Raw genomic sequence first — 22313 nt, forward strand, 5'->3', positions numbered from 1 at the left:
CAGAATACCAGATTATCTCTGGCTGACATTTTTCTGGCAGTTTGAAACATGGGAGTGCAAGTATACAGGACATGCAAATCGTCCATGGTGGATACAAAGAGAAATCCCCTTATCTAAGCAAGTTTTAAGATATTTTGACAAACTACAGGTCACACAAAGTTCAGTTAAGTCTCTCAACAGGATGGGGGTCCTGTTCACAGCATAACATAGCACAGAAGAGGCCTTTATCCTGAAGTGTATGAATTCAGATAGATGCCTTACCATATGCCATTGGTTAACATACAACAGTTTAAGACATCTAGTATTAGCTTATAGTCCTTTCTGCTTCCCTTACCACTGCCATGGAAGGGGCCTGTTCTTTCCCCAACAGAAAGGGGAGGGACAAGGAAAGCCATGAGAAAACATCACAAATTCAAACAGAGACTGCCTCGTAAGGAATGGGCCTTCAACCTGGCAGTGGTAAGATACAGCCTCCTTGTCACAGTGAAGAAGGATCCCCGACCTGAGATTTCATGACAGGATCACAGTAAGCAAAAGAAATAAACTCAAAGGTGTCAGCACAACATCCCTGAATTTAACACAAGGCTTCAACTGCTGCATGGTGTCACTAACCTCTCTTCCCTCCAAGCAGCTTTGTTCTCAAGCAATGACTCCATGTGGTGAGGCTTGGGCCAACCTGAACTTTCCAAGATGCCCTGCCATTGGAAGGCTCAAATCTGGAAAGCTTCTTCCATAAGCAGAGAACTGACACAGTGATCACTGTGCCAGAGACAATGCAGTCTGGGAGATCCATTTGATTATATGTTGGCCCTGCATGAAGAAATCAGCTCCTGTAACACTTTGCATTTGATGGCAATGGCTTCTTTTCATACTGAGCCTCTCCAAAGCCTGTTGAAGGTACCATGCTTCTGCAGAGGCACTGAGCACCAAAAGGGGCATGAAAAAAATGACCTGTGTCACCCCAGGCAGGTCCAACCCAGGGTGCCAATGTGGATAGAGGATGCATATTCCAATCCATGAGACTATGCAGGAACCAAAACTCAAACATAGCATGGGCAGGAGCAGAGACAGGAATTTATCGAGGTGAGGTAGTCCTGAGGCAGCCTTGCCATATGTGCAAGAGGCATGCCCTGTAGAGGGTACCATTAGGGGTGGGACCTGTGGAGGGAGCCTGCCCTGTGGGGAGGCATTCAGTGGTCTCTAACGGCAGCACAATGCTATCACTCCTTCTGCCCCTATGTTGTCATCCTGGGGGTGGGGGCAGCATCTGCTTTATCAGCATCCAGGGAGAAAAGGGCAGAGGAGAATAGAAAACATGCTGGATTTGGTTATTGAGCCTTGAACTAGACACTGTGGAGGCACTTCACTGCTCACAGCATTTTTGATGGCAGCTGAGGGAAAAGAGTCTGATCATTAGTCTGAGTGTCTGCATGCCACTAGCCAGCAAACATCACCCAGGGGTCCCTGCCCTGAGCCTACTGCTGGGGTCTGAGCTGGACCCCAGGGTTTAGAAGCATTTCCCAAGACTCCAACCGATGGCAAATCCATCCTTCCCTAGGAAAGCTCTTCTGCTGGTTCAGGATTTTCACACTTAAACCATTGCACCCTGGATATAGCCTGAATTTACCTGGCTCCAGCTTCCAGCCTCAGGACCTTGGGATGGCTTTGCTAAAAGACTATAAAGCCCTCTCATACCTGATAATTTCCTCCTCATCCCTCAGCAGTTCACATCACTAGCCTTCACAGCACCAAGCTGTCGGAGGCTGGAGAAACCCCTGGTCCAAGGTCCTTTGGAAGGAGAGAGCATCCCACTGCTAAAGGGGCACACTGAGGACCTAAGTTCTCCACATTCCAGTCCACAGTTACCTTAGATTTCTTGTCAGGATACTCAACTCCCTGCCAGCCAAATCCTGGGCTCTGCCCAGCTGTGCTAATGCACTCCAGTCAGCCTAACCTGCAGCACCTGTGCTAGCACTTCTACAGCCCCAGATGGGCCTGCCCATGTCCTTGCATCCCATGCCATGCTGTTCTTGTGCTGTCCCCTGCTCTACCAATACCTCAGCCCCAGCCTGCATCAGCCCTTGCCAAACCTACTGCAGTATTTGTACAGAAGACATCACTGTGCTCTTTGTGATTAACCCAGACTGGGCCCCACCCGAGGCCCCACCCAAGGATGCACTTTAGTCTTGTCCTGCTGTCCATCTCTGATCCTTCTCTCTGTTGTTCTGGCCTCCCCCCCATAGCTACCAACTGCATCAGCTTCCTTGATCTGGCCATCTCTTGCAAGAGCTCTGCTCTCCTCCACTACCAGAGCGCTCCTTCCCTTTACTGCTGAGGCCTTTCCCTTATATCTTTGCAATGGCGGGACCTATTTTATTTCTCTGAAAGAATCCTTCCCTTTGTAATGGGGACCAGTTGGGATTCTGTTACACACACACACCCCCACACACCCTCAGAATGAGGAAGATATTCAACGGCTGGCTGCAAACCCACCTTATCCTGAGGCAGTTACTGAGCCATCCTCTGCCATGAGCACTTGGGCTGTGACACTGACCCTGGAAATGTCATAATGCATGTGCCCACTGAGCACACAGTGCACCTGAGCCATGCAGCTGTCTGGCATTGTGCTTCACCTGGGTATATGAAATTGCTGGGAGACCGCAAGGACGCCACCCAGTGCTGACCCAAGTCAGCTCCTAGAATCATAGAATCATAGAAGTAGGGTCGGAAGGGACCTTGTAGATCTCCAAGTCCAACCCCCTGCCTGGGCAGGAGGAAAACTGGGCTCAAATGACCCCAGCCAGGTAGGCATCAAGCCTCTTCTTAAAGACTGCCAGGGTAGGAGCCAGCACCACTTCCTAGTCACAGGCAGGATAAGACGCCTAGCCTATAGGCATAGTGGACCTCTACGGCAGGTGGGACGCCCTTGGGTGGGCTTTTCTCCAACTTGCCACTGCCCAGACTGTAAATGTCCAGTGCTCTTCACTCTCCAAACCACAGTGGACTTAGTCTCTGAGCAGGACTGAAATGTAACTTAAGCCAATGGGCAGTGAAACTCAATCTTGTGGGATTCAATCTTCAAACTTACAGACTTTTGACAGTGCTTCCTAGTGTTCAAAAGTGTGTACAACACCTACTAAAGTGTGGCTGTTCTGTTTGCCTAGGATCCAACTGCCAGACCATAACATAAAACAGACTGAGGATCAGAGGAACATACACAAACACTTCCCATAGGCTTAGCTAAGACCTTTTAAAAACGCAAAAGAAGAATGAACAAGCTGGAACTACTTCAGGGGCTTCACTGAGTGATTGGGGGCAGAAGTCTTCAGTTTTTTTCTTTTGCAGATTATTCTCTTTTATCTAGGGCTGCAGGTTTTCCTGTGTTCCCTCTTGGGAAGGCACAAAGAGACCAGGTGAGCTGTAGTTCATAGCAGAATTGTTAGCCAGAGGATGGCTCTGCTTTGAGTAACAGAAAGGTTGATGCAAGTCAGGACTGCTTTGGCCTACTTGTTTAGGTGTTTCTTGCTGCAAACAGTATCCATGACAAAGTGGGATTCACGTGATACCGAGCCATGCTGGGGGGCCGGGAAATGATGATCCCACACATACCGTGCACACTCATGACACTATACTCATGGTACATCCCTGCTGTCAGGTAATGCGTGCAAATCTTCTCCCCTTTCTTTCTCCCCACCCGAACACACGCAGCCAGGTTCCGCATACATAGTTGCTGCCTCTGGGAGTACTCTCAGAGCAGTGCCTACTACACCTGGCTTACATACATACACCCATGCATAATGACACATCAACTGTCCCTGTGTACTTCTATCTATAGCAGGATCTGCTCACAGAATGGTGTGCCCTATGCCTTCCCCATCTTTGTGTGTTGCCACACATGTGTGCACACACACAAGCACACATGCACACACATATATACATCTGAATGGCAGGTGCAAACAGGTATGTGCTAACCCTACATGCTCTATAATGACAACCTGACAGGTGAACTGGAAGCAGTTTGGGTCATTATTACCTTTCCATATACATACAGAGTCTCTGTGTCTTAGAGCAAAATGGAGCTCCCTGCTTGATGCCTATCCAAAAATTCCAGGAATGTCCTATCTAACCTGCTCAGTTGCATTGGAAGATCTCTTGCATAAAGTGTGCTTTCAGTCTATAGCTAAATGGCCTGGGAAACTGGACCTGTTCACAGGGTTATAAACCTTATGGAGACAATGAACCATTATATCTAGTCTGACCTCCTGTATAGCAGAAGCCATTAATTTACCCAAGTTTCCTATATAATGCCTCAAACTTTGGTTAAACAAAGCATTTCAGTCCACATGAGACTAAACTATTATGTGCCATCAGTACCCAAGGCCCCAGCAGTGGTGGCTGAATTGATGACGAGATCCATGGAGATGTCCCACATAGGTGCTCACCCTGAAGAAGGCAAAAAACCTGCAAATTCTCATGAATCTGATTTGGGGGAAATTATTGTCTACCCCCAGATCTGGGGAAACACACTTGATAGTCAGGCATTTAGAACGGGTAGTCCCTCTACCTCTTCTGAGCATGGTCCAATGTCTTTTCATCAGCTGTAGTCAATCTCTGTAACCAAAAGAGAATATGTCCTGCTAATTATACACTGGGAGAAAAAATCCTTCCTGATCTTGCAGACACTGCTAACACTGCCCTGAAGCATGAGATTTATTATAGTCACTGTCTTAATGCATGTTTTAAGAGCATGTCAAAAGCACTGCAGGCAACCTTGTTGTCCCCACAACCCACAAAGAAAGGGGGTGAGCAGACAGCTCAGCTTTACAGAATGCAAGGCCAGAAAGAACTACTGCAACTCTTTATACTGGCACCCTTGTGCACCCAGGCCATAGAGTTTCTTCCAGAAGCTGGATGAAAACATCTTTCTCAAAGGTATCTCACTTTGTTTAAATGACTCCAAGCAATGCTAAATCCTCCATCTCCCCTGGAGAACTTTCCAATATTTAATTAGCTCAACAGCTTGGAAATAATACCTTATTTCCAAGTTGATTGGGTCTAGTTAATCTTTTAACCTATAGAACTTGTTATGCCATTTCAGTAAGGCTGAAAAGCCCCCCTCTCTCCCCCACAATATCATATAGCTATTCCACATGCAAACACCTATTCCCAGTGATCAAGTCACCTCTTGGTGTTCTCTTTGATAAACAGGGCAAGTTTAGTGTCTTAAACCTCACATCATAAGGCTTATTTTCCAGCTCATTAATAATTGTTGTGGCCTTCCTTTCTCGTGGCCTTGCATTTTAACAGTTCTTTAACCAAAGAGATTCTGTTCATTCAAGGACTTGAGTTCAAGGGTGTCAAAGAGATGTCAACAGTTGGAGTACAATTAATCTTCCCTCTCAATGGGCATCTCTACACAAAATGCTTTACTGCACAGCAGAGCTAACTACTACGTAGTAAGAGACTGTCAACACGTGCAGACACTTACTGTGTAATAATTGGCTTTAATTATGAGTAAATTTGCTACCTGCAAATGCAAGTAGCAAGTTTACTCAAGATTACTTACTGCATAGTAGCGTACATGTAAATACCTGACCAGGAGCAAATTTGCTCTGTCAGTGTCTGATGGGGGTGGGAGATTGGAGCAAATTTGATCCAAAGGTGGGAGATTGTAGCAAATTTGCTCCACCCAGCATCTGCAGAGGGCGAGAGATTGCTCCCTGCCCCCAGTAGCTGCCTGCTTCCAGGGCAGACTGCACCACTGCAGCCTGGGTGGGGACTGTGACAAAATCATCCTCAGTCCGCCTCACTTCTGTAAGGGGACAGCACAACCCACTCTTCACACTGCCTGGTTGCTTAGGCAACTGAGCCTAGTCACCTAGTGGACTGGGCTGTATAAATTCCTTTGTCCTAAGTTTCCCACCAAGGGACCTGCTGGGCCAGTTTTGTGATCTTGGTCTCTCTACCTGAGGATGCTGATGACTTTTAAAATAATTGGTCACATCCAATACCTCCTGTTTCTGGTTGGGACTTAGTGATGATGAGGTCACAAAAGTTATGTAAAGGGTCACTCCATTTTGGAGGGAGAAGTCATCTTTGGGGCCTGGAAACTAGCAGTAAGGCTCCAGAGCTCCATCGGTCTCTAGATGAACATGGGAGTAACTTATCTGAAATTTAGCCAGTAATTTAGGATTAAGTGAACTAGACACATATCAAAAGGGGCCAATGAGCCCATTCTGTTTTGCTCAAGTAGGTTTTCTTTCAATTTTCTGTTGTTTTGTATTCCTTCCTCACTCTCTCCCTCTTTGATCAATCAAGCTATCTGTTATAACATGCCTTGCTGTAAATGCTTATGAGGGTGAAACTAGCCTTTAAAGCCCTCTTTGCTTGGCTGGCTAAAGTGGGTGTGGCTTTTTACTTCACTCCCATGCAGGAGGCTACTTGTGAATGCTTCAGGCTAAAAGAAGCATCCCAAAATACCATGGTGGGCTAAGCAACCCAAGGTAAAAAGGGTCTGTGTATCCCAGGCTTCACAGAGCCCTAACAAAGACCAGGGTCCAAGTGGTGGCAGAGCTTGCAGGTGTGCTTGAGGAAGGGGGTTGGCTGGACATAGGTACCCCAGGAGAGACACCCCAGGCATGGTTTTTGGTCTGGCACAGTGAGGCGATGACTCAGCACAGGAGCGCCCTCTACTGGTCCACCACGTGGACAATGTCCCCCTGCCCTGGCAGCAGGGAGCTCCTAGCTCCTGCTCCATGGTCATGGGGCTGGGAGATCATTATCTCCCAGTTCAAGACCCATGGTCATGGGTCCTGGGCTGGGAGATCTTTCTTTCCCAGTCCCAGCTCCATGGTTGTGGGGCCAGTGCTGGGAGATTCTTCTCTGCCAGCCTAAGTCTCACAGTCATGGGGTCCAGGCTGGGAGATCCTTATCTGGGAGGATCTCCCAGTGCTGGCCTCATGACCATGAAGCTGGCACTGGGAGAGAAGGATTTCCCAGCCCAAGCCCTGTGACTGCAGAGCAGGGACTGGGAGCTCCCTGCTACCAGGGCAGGAGGACATTGTCCCCACCCAGGCTCTGGTGATAGAGCTCTCCCTGGCAGCAGGCAGTTGCCAAGGGCAGGGAACAATGTCTCAGCCCCCACCAAGAGACAGCTGTTTCCTAGTCCCTGGGCTAGCACCTAGGGATAGCCTAGACCTCCCCCTGACTGCTGCAGGGGCACATTGTAGGGCCACAGGGAGCAGGAGCAGTCTGGTGCTAGGAGCAGCGAATCTGCTCCAGCATCCCTGCACATGTAGACATGTGCCTAGGAGAGTTTACTCTTGAGCAGTTTACTTGAGAGTAAACTGCTCCTGAATTATTTTCACATGTAGATGCACCCAGCAAGAATCATCCTCACTTTCAGAGCATCTGGGACGTCACAAGTCACTCAGAATACCAGTCCATAAAGTCTCCAATATGACTATCTAATGTAAACACCAGCAAAGGAATAAAAGACAGCAGGAGTTTTGAATAGTACAATAGGATGAGAAATGTAGGGGAGCATTAGGAATTGGATACAGGGTGTCTTCTGTTAATTTTTATGGATACTTCCAGACCAGACAGTCAACCCATGTTGATATGACCCAGTGACTGTACACTAACAAGGGTCAAAGTTTTGAATGCAGCCTGTTTAGACCTATGGCAAATATATGAGAAAGTTCTGAAGTTTACTGATTAAAGCAGTGATTTTCAATCTTTTTTGGCCACATGACTCTTTATTGGAAAAGTATTGTTCCTTGTATCCTACAAATCTACATATCTCTGCATGTTCATTCCTTAGGAAGAATGTCAATACTACTGTCAACATGTGACAACACTATTATTCACTGCATGTTGACCAATCAGAAACTTCACTACTATTATTAAAATTTAGGTACGTTCCCTTGGCAAATCACTGTTTACTACCAGGGGGTATGCATACCCCACTTTGAAAACCACTGGATTAAAGAAAACAACCAGAACAAAGCCATCAAACAATTTATACGGACAAATTTGGTCAAAACTTCCCCAACTTCCTTGTCCAGTAAGAGGATTTAGGTTAAAGTCTCCAGTTCTATCAGGGAATCTTTTCTCCTGGAGAGGAAAGGGTTAGCTCTTTTGGTCAGTTCTAAGTTGTGAATGACATGCCTACCAAAAAACTTGGCCCCTACTGCATGGTGGATTTGGTAAAGTATGGTGTACAGAGGAATATAATGGCAGAGTGGTTATGATGGGGCAGGATAAAGGACAGAGATTTAATGGAGCAGTGTGTGGGGGGCCACCTCCTTACAGGTGTAACAGGTACAGAACACAGCCCTCTGGTTCTGCACCACCTTCTCTGCAGAACTCTATGATTCCAAGAACAAAGTGAAACTGAGGCGAGTGCGACCATGCCAGTCAAGCAGTGAAAATCAACTGTGACAAGCTCCATAAAGGCTGAGCCTGGGGGAGCGGAAAAATACAAGTTAGTTTCCTTTGCCTTACCATATGGTCTCCTTCAGCTGTGTGCTGCGTGATAATTACTGCTACCCACCATGCTGGTTTGCTTTGTCAGGCAGTCTGACTGCCTCTTTCTTTGTCTGCTGCTCAGCCTCTGCTCCTCAGACACTGACAGATGAGCTAGCAGGGACAGGAAAGAACAAACCCAGAATTTGTGGCCTTATCCTGGGGGTTCCCCACTGACCATTCTGGGCAGGCCATAGAAATCCAATGCAGGTTTGCACTGGCCCAAGAGGCGCTTAAAGAATCCACCACTCCAGGACAGAAATACAGGTCTTGTCCCATTGAGCAGCAGCTGAGGTTCAGGTCAGGTCAGGCCCTTCTCTCCAAGCAAAGGTCAGGATGGAGGGGATAACCCTTCATCACAGGAACACTGTGGCTAGTATTGGTGGCAATACCTCACAGAGAGTTCATTGGGTGGCTCTAAGGCAGGGATGGGCAAAATGGCAGATCCAGCCATGGAAACTCTGGCCCCATGCTGTCACGGCGCCGCCACTGCTGGGGTCTCCATGAAAACCAGCTGCAGCAATATGGGCTGGGGCTCCTGGAAAATGGAATCTGCCATGGGCCCAATCCAGCCCATAGGCTGGACTTTGCCCGCCCCTGCTGTAAGGAGACTCCTGCAACTGGAAATGCTTTGGCATGAGGAGAAAGGTATGACTTGGAGCTGAGTGGCCAAAGGAAATGGAGGGTGTTTGCAGTGGAGACTTTCTGCCTTGGGCTCCTTGAGATGCATGCAACCTCTCCATTTCACTTACAGTTGAATATCCTTGTGTACTTTTCAAAAGCATGTAGTACAACAGGGCATTTGAATACTCATGGGCCAGCACATGGGAAATGGAGCCTGTCTTCTAGTTTGGATTGATGGCGGTGACTTAAAACGAGCTGGTGGCTGTTCAGTTCAGCTCTTAATAGACAAAACCCAATATCAAAGCATTAACACAACTGATATCTATGATAGTGACCTCAGCCTGGAGATTAGAACCCAGCAGGCCATTAGGGCTGAAACACAACACACATTGGCTATTTCCTAGCTGAGGCCCTTTAGCAGAGCAGGCATGAGTGGAGACTTATTCTGAGCAATCCAGGAGTTACTGTCTATGTTCTGCAGATAAACAAAGAACTGCATGTACCACAGCTGCCAATCTGGCCTTTTTCACCAGCATGAATTTCTGATACCTTCATTTGGCAAACAAATGAAGACCAAGTCAGACCAAGACTTCCTTCTGGCAGCTTCACTTCACCATCTAGTTAGGGCCTTGGCCATGCTCAGGGTCTATTATAGATGGGCATCAACACTAATGTTGTAGCTTTCTTTTTTCCACAGCTTGCAACTTAAGGTTTTACAGTAAAAATCCATTACCCATAGGGTGAAGTTAATGTATGGATTATTGTCCCTTCTCACAATGAGTCAGGCTGGACTGCACTGATGACTTCTCCAAAGGAGAGACGTCTCCCTGGAAATGACAAGGGCACCTGAAGACAATTCCTGAGGACACAGGGAATGGTCTCTGGTGGTAAATCAATGGGAAGGTAAGAATGTGAGCTGCTGGTCTGAGCCCAGCTGGAATGTCTTCTCCTAAGTCAGCCCTCAAGAAGTAGACAAAAGTTACCTTCAGTGTTTAGTGACTTTCCAGAAACACTCAGTTCTCTGTTGCTGATGGGACAGCCAACTATTCAAGATGGATTCAGAAAAGGATTGGACAACACTGGGCACATCTATATATGCACATTTACTGTGTAGTAGTACAGTATGGGTGCATGTCTACATGTGCACACCTGTACTGCACAGTAAATATGGGAACTTATGCCGACTTGAACATAAATTTGAGACCTGCATCATGCAGGTCTCAAATTTATGCCCAGTTAGTTACTGTGTAGTAATGCACATGTAGATGCTTTAATGTGCAGGAACACTGTGCGTGTGGACTGATTTAGTCCCAAGTCAATTCACGCAGTGTTAATGCACTTGAATGCCTACATGTGTAGACGCCAGCCTATTCCCATTTACTGTGCAGTAAATTTAAGCAGGTGTAAATGCACATGTAGACAAGCCCACTGAAGACAAAAATGTCCAGAGTTCTAAAAGCTGTTGCTAACAACAATTCTGAAAGGGACATGAAGCCTCACATTTCACTCTAAATGTTTGGCATGTCATCTTTAATGTGAAGAGAAATGGGAAGTAGGTAGGAAACAATTTTGAGGAGCTGTGAGCTGAGTTTGATCTGACTGGGGATGACTGAGAATAAAGGACTGTAGACAAGCTCCTGAAAGAGCTGGTCCCTGGACAGTGTCTGGGTTGTTCCAATCAGACTAAGACAGGACTTGCTAGGGATGCAGAGAAGGAAGGAGGAGTGTGTTATGCTCAAGAACTCCTCATTCTGATCAGAACAAACCCAAATCCAACAAAAAGCCCCAAACAGCCCAATTCAGGAAATGATATGCAGGATAGAGGGGCATGGCTTGCTCTTTCTGAAGTCTTCCTGAAGAGACATAATAGAGAACACCATCCTGTGGGCAGTTATAGTCTTATGCCATGGATCACTGTCCTGTGGAAGGCACAGTGCATATGGATATAGAAGTAGTCTGAGGACTCACACTCACCAGGGTTCAATATTAGTGTCCCTCTCGCTGGGCCCACTTTAAACTTCCCATGTTTGGAATATGCTGAAGTAGTAGTTCTTTCACTGGCTTTCCAGTCATCCCTTCACAGAAACTGGATCTTATGACCCAGCTGCTTTAAACTTCCAAAACCAGTGCAGGACCTCCGGGTTAGACTCCCCAATAGCATAAGCAAGGGCATTCCCAGAACTCCACCTGTGTAGTCATATGATAATTGGAACAGACCAAAAGCCAGGCTTAAACCAATCATTTTGCTTTAGCTAGCACATGGACAAAATCATAATCCCCCAGATACATTTTCCTGCTTCTGCTTCCTCAGCACTTTGGTGCAGTCTCTGACCTTAGCACCACACCCTTTAAGGAGCCTATTTTACAGATGAGGTCCTGAGGCTTATTTTTTGGAGGTTCTGAGCACCTCCAGTTCCAACTGAAATCCAGAGCAGCCGAGCACCTTTGACAACACCATGACCCAGGGAGTCTGTGTCAGAAATAGGAAATGAGTCCCAGTTGGGTTGTTTTGGGGGGGGAGGAGGGGGTTAGGGGGGAAAAAAAAATATATTTATTCAGCATCCCACATAAGCATTTCTACACCTTAAAATGAATTAAAAACCCATGCACCCATTACAATGGTCACATCTGCGCTCACATGCCCCCGCACACCTGTCCACAGTCCTTTCAGTAACATAGTCTCTTAGTTCTCACCCCACTGTTGGGGTTTACATTGTTTACTTATTCCATCTTTGTTGTTGTCACTGTCACTCTCACTGTTGCTTCTGCTGCTGCCGACACTGCTGTTCTCACAGTCGCTGTTTTGAGGTCTGGATGTGTCGCTGCCATCTTCATTATCGCTGACCACTCTGCCTCTTGGAGTGTCTTGGAGTGTCTTTGCTAAGCGCCCCTTTGCCAAGTGGAGTTGGCCACATCTTCTCTGTCCTCTCCCACCACTTTTCAGTAGTAGGACTGGACTGCCCAGTGTCTTGTACAGCATCTTGGCTACACAGCCATCCATGCTGGCTGCTCTGTGGGTAAGGGAAGGACTAGAATATTTAGGCATGTCAACCTGCAGCCTTTCACCAGGGTGAAATGCACTGAGAAGCCAAGTTTACACTAAGTAGTTGGATACTGAAGGGTGGCTGACATTCAAAGAGTTGCTGGCAACCTTTGTCCCCTTGCTCCTACATGTTGCATCCTGATAGATATTAATTTCCTATGTTAAAAGACCCTTTTTAAAAGAAATAACTTCTTTTTAATCCCCTCTCTAGCTCATCCACAGCATTCCTAGCAGAGACCAGCATCTCATCAGTGACCTGAGCTGCAATTGGTCCTGCCCAGCCAATGGAGTGAATCACTGACTCCTTAAACTGGTTCTGCGGCTAAGGACTTAATCGAGTCACCGCACTATGGCCAGGACATTGATGCGATGTGACAGCAGCCCCACACACCTCCCTGAACGCGGCTGCTCCAGGCAATGGCCAGCACACTTCTCAAGATCCTGGAGAGTGCAGAGGCAGCTTGTCGTGGCATGGCTTTCCAGTTGGCTTCAAATCATCATCCACCTAGATGGAAAAGGGAACCTGAGCACTCTCCCCTACCTGGGAAGGGAAGGGTGGGGGAGAAGGAATGGAGTAAGGTGGGGGGAGTGGTAGTCTTCATCCAGTGCCGAAGTGACCTTTGACGTCACTGAAAGGCGGTTTAATGTCTGTTGATCAGATAGAAAATTGCTGGCTTGGCCCCTCAGCCTTCCCTCCCCCCTGCCAATTGTGTCCTTTTTGAAGGGCTCATTTTAACAGCACTAATGAAAGTGACAGGCTGGCAGGGGATGATATTTGGTATTATGAGAGAGAATGTTAATGGGTGACGCTCAGAATTAACTCTTTGGGGGCCTAGGCATTTGTGCTTGGCTGGACAAATCACAGCCTTCATCTAGGCTGGGACTCCTGTAAGGCTGCACCACAGAAAAGGACTCATGTATCCTGTGGTGACTCTGGGGCTCCTGATGCAAGGGAAGCTGGTAGCGGAAGGTGGGGGCCTGGAGTGAGCCAGGAGGAGGAGGTGATTTTAGGAGGTGCTTTTGTTTCAGAATATTTTATTCCATGTCAGGGAGCCAAGAAGCCATGTCTACTCCTTCTGAGAAAGGGAAGGCCATGGAGAAGGAAACAAAGAGAATGAGGAAAGGGCAAGAATGAGAGATGTTCATATAAGAGTAAGGGGGAAAGTAGAGAGAGAATGTGCTGGGTTTCTAGGTGATATATTTTTACCAATAGACACTGCACGGACAGAAAGGATGGTGTCACATAAGGTATGATCTCACTGGATTGGAAGAGGCACCTAAAAACCATGAGAGACAAGAATTAGGGCTGCAGGAGGCTGGAAACATTGTGACCATAAAGCCAGGAGATCCCTCAGTTCCCTTTAGGCAAGGCACTTGAAGCAGGGATGGGGTGTGGAGACAGTTTAGTTATAAAATCAAGCATGTTCTTGGTGTGTACAGTCTGTTTCTCATCATGACCAAGGCAGGGCTGCTGTTCTGCCTGGAAGTCCAGAGGTTGGCTAGCAGGCACCAAAGACCATTTACACTTGGTTATTTAACTCAGGCCTTTTTACCCAACCCCAACCATAAAATACTTTCCCAAGTTCTGTCCAAAAGATGTACAAATCAGAAAATTCTCATCATTTTCTTTAAGGCCTCAGAAATTGTATCTCCAGCAGCATCAATCTCAGCGCTTGGAAAAGCACTTGGAAAAGATAAGATGTGTCTAACCTTTCCACTGCATGTCTTCAATGCTTGCTTCTATCATTTAGCAGTTTTTGCACTCTACCTTGGAGATGACTGCATTCCCAGCTTGACACTCTCAGCCATTCTCTGTCTCACTGGGTGCATCTACACGAGACATTAAATGCTCAGTAGACTAATTCCACTGTGCATGAGCATGTCACTGCAAAAGTCATGCTAATGCACTAAAGTGCAGTAGAATTAGTCTACTGTGCATTAGTATCACTAAAAAGGCATGCACTAGCACTACTGCACAGTAGTGCCAGTTGCTGCACATTGAGTTAGTATCTGTTATTACAGGTAATACATTTAAGGTGCCATAACTATGGCACATTAATGCACATGTAGACATGCCCACTGAGTTCTCAAGAGCATGCAAAATACATTAAAGGAAAATGTAAAGAGTACATTGCACCTGGAAATCAGAAGTCTCAGACTACCGAAGCAGTGATGTTTTAGAACAGCCTCCCAGCAGGAGTATTGGGGGCAAACAACCAAGAACCTGATTAGTTGATGAAAGAGATGTCTCTGTCTCTAGCAACATGCCATGGTTGCTAGAGACAGTAGTGGACTAGACAGCATTTGACTACCCAAGATGTTCCTCCTAATCCGATGAGCTTTTAACATTAAGGCTCTTGTCCCAAGGGACTTTCATTCTAAGGTAGGCCAAAAGCAAAGCAAGACAATACATTATGGCATAACTGCTAAGTGGTAGAGAACAACAAATTTTGGAAGCATAGTTTTCCACAGAGTGGATTGTCAGTAAAGCAAATGTATGTTATTACATTTTAAAAACTGAATAGTGTTGGCTTAGAAATTGTATTTAAAAGTTTGTTTTTTAGGAATTGACTTATAGGTGTGTGTGTGTGTGTGTGTGTGTGTGTATTAGGATGGTTCAAGATGGGCAGCAGGGGTTAATTGATTTCTAAGAGCTTGGGTCTTACAGTTTCACCCAGCCTTGGAAGCAGACAGGCTGTCTAACACAACAAGGCCAATGGATAGATACAGCCTGAGAAATGAGAATTGAGAATGGGGGCATATACCATACTGTCTAACACAACAAGGTCAACAAGGACACAAAGTCTGGGAACCAAGGGAGTATTACTATACTGCCCATAATGAGATAAGTGACACCAGCTACAAGGCCTCAGAGCAGGGGGGGCTGAGTCCTGGTTTTGGGGGAACAGGCCAAATTAGGAGAAGGATGAGAAGGCTATGTGGATGTGTGACCACAGAGAGACAACCAACCAGAGATAGCCACGAATGAAGAATCATCAGGTGGGAAGGAAGATACAAAAGCAAAGACTTGATAGTAACAAAGTGTCCCTCCTTCTCTTCCTTTCTATCCCTCCCTGTCCCACCCGGGTTCTTCCTCCTTCTCCTCCTTGAGAGGGGTCTCCATCCAATACCTGTTCCCTGGGAAGGGTCCTCAAGGCCATCATGGATCGAGGTCATACAACCAGCCCATCTCATGCACCCCACTGGAGGGGGGCTGTAGGTCTTGGTATCCCATCTCCAGACTGCTGACATCTAAGAGAGCCTCAGAGTAAAGACTGCATCCTGGCCAGATGTACTTTGACTCTGATGACAGCCCTAGGATTTGTTAGATATATAGAATTGTTTGATTGTTGGTATTGAGGTTTTTTTTTGTTATCACAATGTATCAATAAATTTGCCTATTATTGAATGGAAAGGTTGTGGTCAATCTGAGGGTGGGTCCCCTTGCCCCGAACAAGGTATCTGGATCCTAAATCCAGAGCCAACAAATAGAAGCTATCAAAATCTCCCCTGTAAAACTCAGTTCTTTTGTATAACTTCTCCCCTCTGATCCATCACTGACATAGCATACTGACTAGTTGTTATCAGCATGCGTCTTCCAGTTGCTGACATTCTGAGCAATATTAGAGTAACCAGTGGTACATGCAAGTTCTAAATCCTCCTCCATCCCCCAACCATAGAGGATATTAGTCTGTTTCAGTCCCACATAGAGAAGCTGACTCTTTAGCACAGTAGCACATGGGTATACACACGGCATTTAACCTACTCCTCCATGCAAACCTGATCTTGCACTTATTTGCACTGGTGGAAATTAGGAGTGGTGCCAGGAAAGCCAACGCAACGTCAGTGACAAATCTAGTTGAAAGGATAAACAAGCCTGGGTGAGGGGGAAGGGAGGAAACTCAATGTCAGTTGTTGCTTTGGACATGAGCTTTTATGGCACAGTCTGGGCTACTCAACCCCTACCCAGGAGCTGAGTGGTTATTTCTGAAGCCCCCTTAATTGGATGCATTTAAGGATGCTTCCTGAGCTGCCTTTACCTCCTTGCGGCCAGGTTACACAGCCCTAAAATGGCACTTGGTAATTAAGGTCGTGGAAGCCCAAGAAATCTTCTGTGACTTGTTTGTTATCTAAGAGCCTGAGGCAACATTGAGGCCAGTCGGACCCTGACAGACGGCTGGGGAAACCTGGTAATGATGGAGCTGCCAAACCAAGAGAAGGAGAGAAGGACACAGGGCTTACTAACAACAGTAACAACAACTGGCCCTAACAGTGCTGAGAGCCTGGAAGAGCCTCAGAGAGATGGGATCAATGAACTGGACTGAACTTGCTTGCTGATTCCTGCCTTTGGGTGCAGCAATATCAGAGCTATAATGGGATGGAAGGTGAGTGTAAGTACCAGGGGACAGAACAGATTGAGTGTGAGTTTGAAGATCAGCCTCTCTCTGTCTCCTATGTGGCTACTCTGTGCTCATCAGAAAGCTGTCTGAGGGCTTCAAAAGGATCTCACTTCTCTTCCGAGCTTCGGTAATGGTCAGACAACACCCAGAGGGCTAGAAACTTGCCTGGCCTTCATACCCATTCTGATTGGGGAGGGGGGTTTTTTAATTCCTTCCATCTCAGTTGTAGACTGGGAAGTGCAAGAATTGTGTGTATATGTGCAAATAGCTGCATGTGTCTGTGGCTGCCAGTGTGTGCACACCCACATGCATGCAAGCATGGATCTGGGGATATGTATGAGTACACACATGCCCATGTGTACCATTTTTTGCTCTCTATTCTCCTTCTCCTAGAACTTCTTTCAGGATCATAGAAGAGTAGGGCTGGAAGGGACTCCAATGCCCTGCTCCAAGTAAGATCATCCCTGACTAGACCATTCCACAATTCCCCATGATCCTACCATTTCCCTGTCATTCTCATCCCATCTATCTTCTTCACTTCACTTCCTATCACCTACCTGGGGAAGCTCCAGGAACACAGGAACAGTGAGTGAGTGCCCTGTTTGCACATTCCTCATAATTACTTTGGGGATAAGACAAACCCTGATCCCTCTTGATGTTCTTACAGTAGCCTCTGTTGCTCAGAAGACCAAGAAGATCTCATATCATATTAATGTATTGTCTTAGACCTTTGCCACCACTCTCAAGTGAGGGCACTATCTCATGGTCAGCAGTGTTGAGTGCTGCAGAGGCTGAGTGAATGTCTGCCCTTTATCAATTAACAGTAGATCATCCCTCAGTGCTGCTGAAGCAGCCTGTAGATCATATCCTGGTCTGAGTCTGAATTGTGTCAGGTCTGGGATATTAAAATTTATGTTTTGAGCATATAGATGTGCTTTGGACAGTTTCTCCATGAAGTGGCTCAGAAGGGGAGGTTTTATACTGGGCAGCAGATGGCTACAAGTAATAAATCCCAGGTGGGCTTCTTCAGGGCTGGTGGGATGACTGTGGAGTGAAGTAGAAAAGAAGCTCCCTTCTGTGAATGATGCATTGGCTAGTTCAGCCAGAGGCAGCACCAGTGGTTCACAGCTCTTTTTCTGGTCAGGAAAAGCAAGTGTTGGATTCACAAGTATTGGGTTGTGAATCCCGTATGGCATCCAGAACTTCCTGATCAGTGAGTGCACTGAACACTGGGAATACAAGGTGAGCTGTTGGTTGGTAGGCTGAGGCAAAGCAGACCCACATGCTCTGAGAAGGGTTCCCAAATGTGCATGGTCTTTGCAGTGTGGAAGGTTTCATAGATTTCATAGACATTAGGGCTGGAAGGGACCTCAAAGATCATCAAGTCCAGTCCCCTGCCCCAAGGGCAGGAAGTCAGCTAGGGTCAAAGGAGCCCAGCAAGATAAGCACCTAAGCGTTTCTTGAGTAAGCCCAGAGTAGGTGCCTGCACCATATCTGGAGGGAGTCTATTCCAGGTCTTGGGGGCTCGGACAGTAAAGAAATGTTTTCTCGTGTCCAGCCTAAAATGGTCTTGTAGGAGTTTATGACCATTGGTCCTTGTTTTTCCTTGGGGAACTCTGGTGAACAGACATTCCTCCAGATCCTGATGAACACCCCTTGTGTACTTATAGACAGCCACCAGGTTCCCCCAGAGCCTGCATTTTTCCAGACTGAAGAGTCCCATGGCTCTCAGCCTCTCTTCATAAGGCCTGTTCTCTTGCCCTCTGATCTTGCGCATGGCTGTCTTCTGGACTCTCTCAAGTTTCTTGACATCCTTCTTGAATTGTGGAGCCCAGAATTGGATGCAGTACTCCAGCTGTGGCCTGACCAAGGCCGCGTACAGTGGGAGGATGACATCCTGAGATTTACTTAAGAAGTATCTATAGACCCAAGCCAGGGTTTTGTTTGCTTTACCAGCTGCAACATCGCATTGGTGGCTCATGTTCTTCTTGTGGTCAATCATGCCCCCCAAGTCTCTTTCAGCAGTGGTGCTAGGAAGTGTAGCACTGCCAAGCCTATATGTATGCTGCGGATTTTTTCCCCCCCGAGGTGGAGTACCTTGCATTTATCAGTATTAAATGTTATTAGGTTTGTGTCCGCCACTTACTAAGTTTATCCAAGTCAGGCTGGATCACTGGCCTGTCTTCAGGTGTGGACGCTATGCCCCAAAGTTTAGTGTCAAGATGATTGGTCTTTGCAGTGTTTGGTGTTGGGTTCCACTACAGACTACAGACACTTAAGACGGATGAAATGGTTAACCATCAGGGATAGCTCTGGGGGAAGTTTTTGCAGTGCCAATATAGCTGACAAAAGGTTCTCTCAGTCTGTCCCTAGCACAGACTCAAATTAATTTGTTGATAGAGACAGAATAAAATGCAACCTTTGTTTTTCATCACCAGTGCCCAGTTTTCTGCTTCCTCTCTTGGACCAGTGAAGAGGAGATCTGTGCATGCAGTGTGCAGGAAGGTGGCATTTCAGGTGAAGCGGGTCAACGACCAAAGTAATTGTTTAATGATAATTCCAAGTATTCTTTTCCTGGCCCTGTGGGTATGGTGTAGTTATCCATTAACAGGTGTGGAATTTTGAAATCCAATCTTCAGGGTTATGTTCAGATCATTGCTTGCCTTTGTTGTCTGAGAGTTAGAAGGTCTCTGACCACTGTGTGGTCTGTCTGAGGTGGTCTGTCCAAGGCAGATCAGTGTTGCGACTCCTTGATCTTCACATCTAGGTCAACAATTGGATTCATGTTGCCATTGCCTGTGTGTGCTGGAGCAAATGGCTTATGAAAGCACTAGGAAGGCAATAGAGGAGATGAGTTTTAGGGCTTTTATGCCCATGGTCTTGTTGGTATGTAAGCTGTCATTTCCCATAAGGACAAATATAGGGCCATTCATAACTATTAACCATAAGAAATGTGTCTTTTCATCTTTATGAATCCTTTCATTTGTGGTGGTCTATAAATGAACATAAAAATCTGTTACCTTTGGTTGCAGTTTCTACTGCCAGATGAATGGATCAGAATGAAGTTGTCGCAGGGACCTCTTTCGGATTTAATGCTGGCTGAGAAGATAAATTCAGTACCACCTGCCTGGGGCTGCAATGGCTTATTATTCAGCATTATTGGGTGGGCTAGCACAGGACTCATGGGACATGTCTACATGTGAATTTATGTGTACCTCAACTTAATGCACCTTAGGCTAAGGCGCATTAAAGCAATTTAGGTGCGTGTCTACATTTGCACACCTTAAGGTGCCTTAATGTGGCTTGCTGGGTGAACGTGTTTGCAGTCTACCCTGCAGGACAGCACTCTGGACAGCCCCCAGTACACACAGCTGTGCTGGGGCCTCCAGGAAGGTACCATGCTGGGAAAGTGGCTGGGGGCAGTGCAAGTAATGCCAGAACTGCTGCTTCAGCTCCAGCGTCAGCATCTGGGAGAACAGCACCTGCTGCTTCTTCTTCTTGGCGGCACCCAGTGGCAGCATGGGGCCCTGTGGGCTCAGCTCCAGCCGACTCAGTTGACATACACAGCATTAAAATGCCTTAAGGCATCTACATATCCCTTAAGGCACCTTAACTATTTGTGCCTAAATTTGATACCTGCCTTATGCAGGTATCAAATTTAGGTGCAATTAACCTAGAATCACCATTTTTAAGGCATATTAAGGGTACACACATGTAGACCTGCACTGTTAATGTGCCTTAAAAATGGCTAAAGTGCCTTAAATAGGCACGTGTAGACATGCCCCATGGTGCCATACAGCCAATCTGGTGCCCCTTCATGGAATGTAATAAGATGATGGTGATTCAGGTATGGTGAAGAAAGTTTTTTTGTCCAGCTGGGATTGTTATAAGGAATAGGTCATAGAGGGAAGGAATTTACTTGCAAGCAGAGTGTAGAGGCCACTGCAAAATCTCCTGGATAAGGCTCTTGGTTCTTTAAATGACTCGGCTTTGGGGATGTTCATGAGTTTTGAGGTTTGCTTTCCACCAGCCAAGACAGGAAAGAGAAGCAGTAGTCAAGACAGATACTCTGTCTGTTCAAAACAGAGGGTAGGTCAGCTTCTTGGTAGTGTTCCCCCTTCTTGACTGGTGCAGTGAGAGTGCCCCCTGCTGTTCAGTCTATTTTAAACATTACTTTTCACAGACACTTGTCTGATCTAGTTCCTCTGATGAGAATTATTGTGTTATGGCAGCAGCAGGGTGTGGATGTGGAGCAGTTAAAGCTTGTTGTGACTCCACGTTGCTGTTGACTTGTGCCAAAGACACCCTGCTTTTTTGACCAGGCTGTAAGGAAACACTTGCCATTCAGGCTGGAGAGTGGAAGGCGCCTAGATACGGTGCTAGCTATATTTCTCCTTTACATGCTGCTGACTACAGAAATTGGCTCCCAAGTCTAGGGAGGGTCTTTCATCTCTGATAAAGGATAGCAGTTAGAGGCCCCAACTGAGATCAGCATCTCACTGTGCAAGGTGCTACATGCACACAGTGACAGCCCCTGCTCCAACTAGCATATCTTTTAAATAGACTAGGCAGACAAAGCATACAGAGAACAGAAAGAAGCAGAACAACTTACCCAGGAGTTTAATGTTAGAGTTGAGACTAGAACCCAAGTCCTCCTGCCGCCTGTCCTTGCTATGAGCCAATGTAGCCTCCCCACTGCACAGGGCAGGCAAGCCTCAAAGTCACATGCTGTTATGTACACACATATGAATATTCATAGTATTCATAGTCAGTGTATCTGCCCTTCAGATATTTAGTCTGCTTAGACTGTGAACTTCCTGAGGCTGGGGCTGCCTCTTGCTAAGCTTTCATACAATGTTGACAGCACTTAGGGCCCAGCCCCAGCTGGTCTGTAAGCATAACCGTACTAAAACTGATCAGTAATAATAATTGCACACTCTTCCAATGAAAGGAGGGAAATAACTCCATCTGACCTTTCTGACTAACACAGCAGTCCATCTCAAATAGGAATTACATGCAGAGAGCTGTTTGCAGGTTGCAGTTATTATACACGATAATTATTAAGCATTTAATTTCAAACAGCATATGAAGGAGGAAGAACTCGTGACCTGGTTGTGGGAAGTGAAGCAGAAAAAGGAAGATAACTAAGTCAGATAAATTATTCATTCATTTCTGCGTGTAAGTTACAGATTCCCAGCTATGTTACTGGGGAATTTGTTTGGAGTTTGTAATGCTGGTCAGTAACAAAGTTTTGTTCCCTTGCTTCCTTCTAGTTACTTACCACAATTTTACAAGCATCCAAAGGCTGGAATTTACAATATATGACAGCACAAAAACTCCCCAGTGGCAAGATTCTAGGAAAAAACACACAAATAACAATTTACTAATTTCATGCTGCTCATGGGAGGCTTGATGGCTTAAGGGTTTAGGAATGGACCACAGAGCTTTTATCTTCTAGGTCACCAGTTTAAATCTAGCCCTTCTAATAGGTGAGAGTTGTAGCTCCTTTATCACCCTAGGAGCATTTCATTGGTCTATAGCAAGTGGATTGGAGATTTTAAGCTGATTCCCAAGGTCTCTGTGTCATCAGATGTATCTCCACTATTGGGCCACCCTGTTGGCTGTGGGGTGGCTCAGTGAAGAGCTGTGTGTTAAAGAACCACCAGCTGCTTGTGATTAGAGAGTAGGGGGCTAGCTGCCTGTTGGTGGTGGGGTTCACC

General features: G+C 46.4%; 1 long non-coding RNA gene across 1 annotated transcript; it reads right to left on the reverse strand.

Moving 5' to 3' along the window:
* Window positions 1–7761: 7761 nt before the first annotated feature.
* On the reverse strand, window positions 7762–21300 carry LOC109284508 (uncharacterized). Its single transcript, XR_009456305.1, has 3 exons — window positions 21206–21300; window positions 15325–15508; window positions 7762–12698 (listed from the first exon to the last, which is right to left on the reverse strand). It is a non-coding gene; the product is annotated as an uncharacterized LOC109284508 (long non-coding RNA).
* Between the last annotated feature and the right edge of the window lie 1013 nt (window positions 21301–22313).

This window comes from Alligator mississippiensis, chromosome 13, assembly GCF_030867095.1.
Source record: "Alligator mississippiensis isolate rAllMis1 chromosome 13, rAllMis1, whole genome shotgun sequence".
Lineage (NCBI taxonomy): Eukaryota > Metazoa > Chordata > Crocodylia > Alligatoridae > Alligator > Alligator mississippiensis.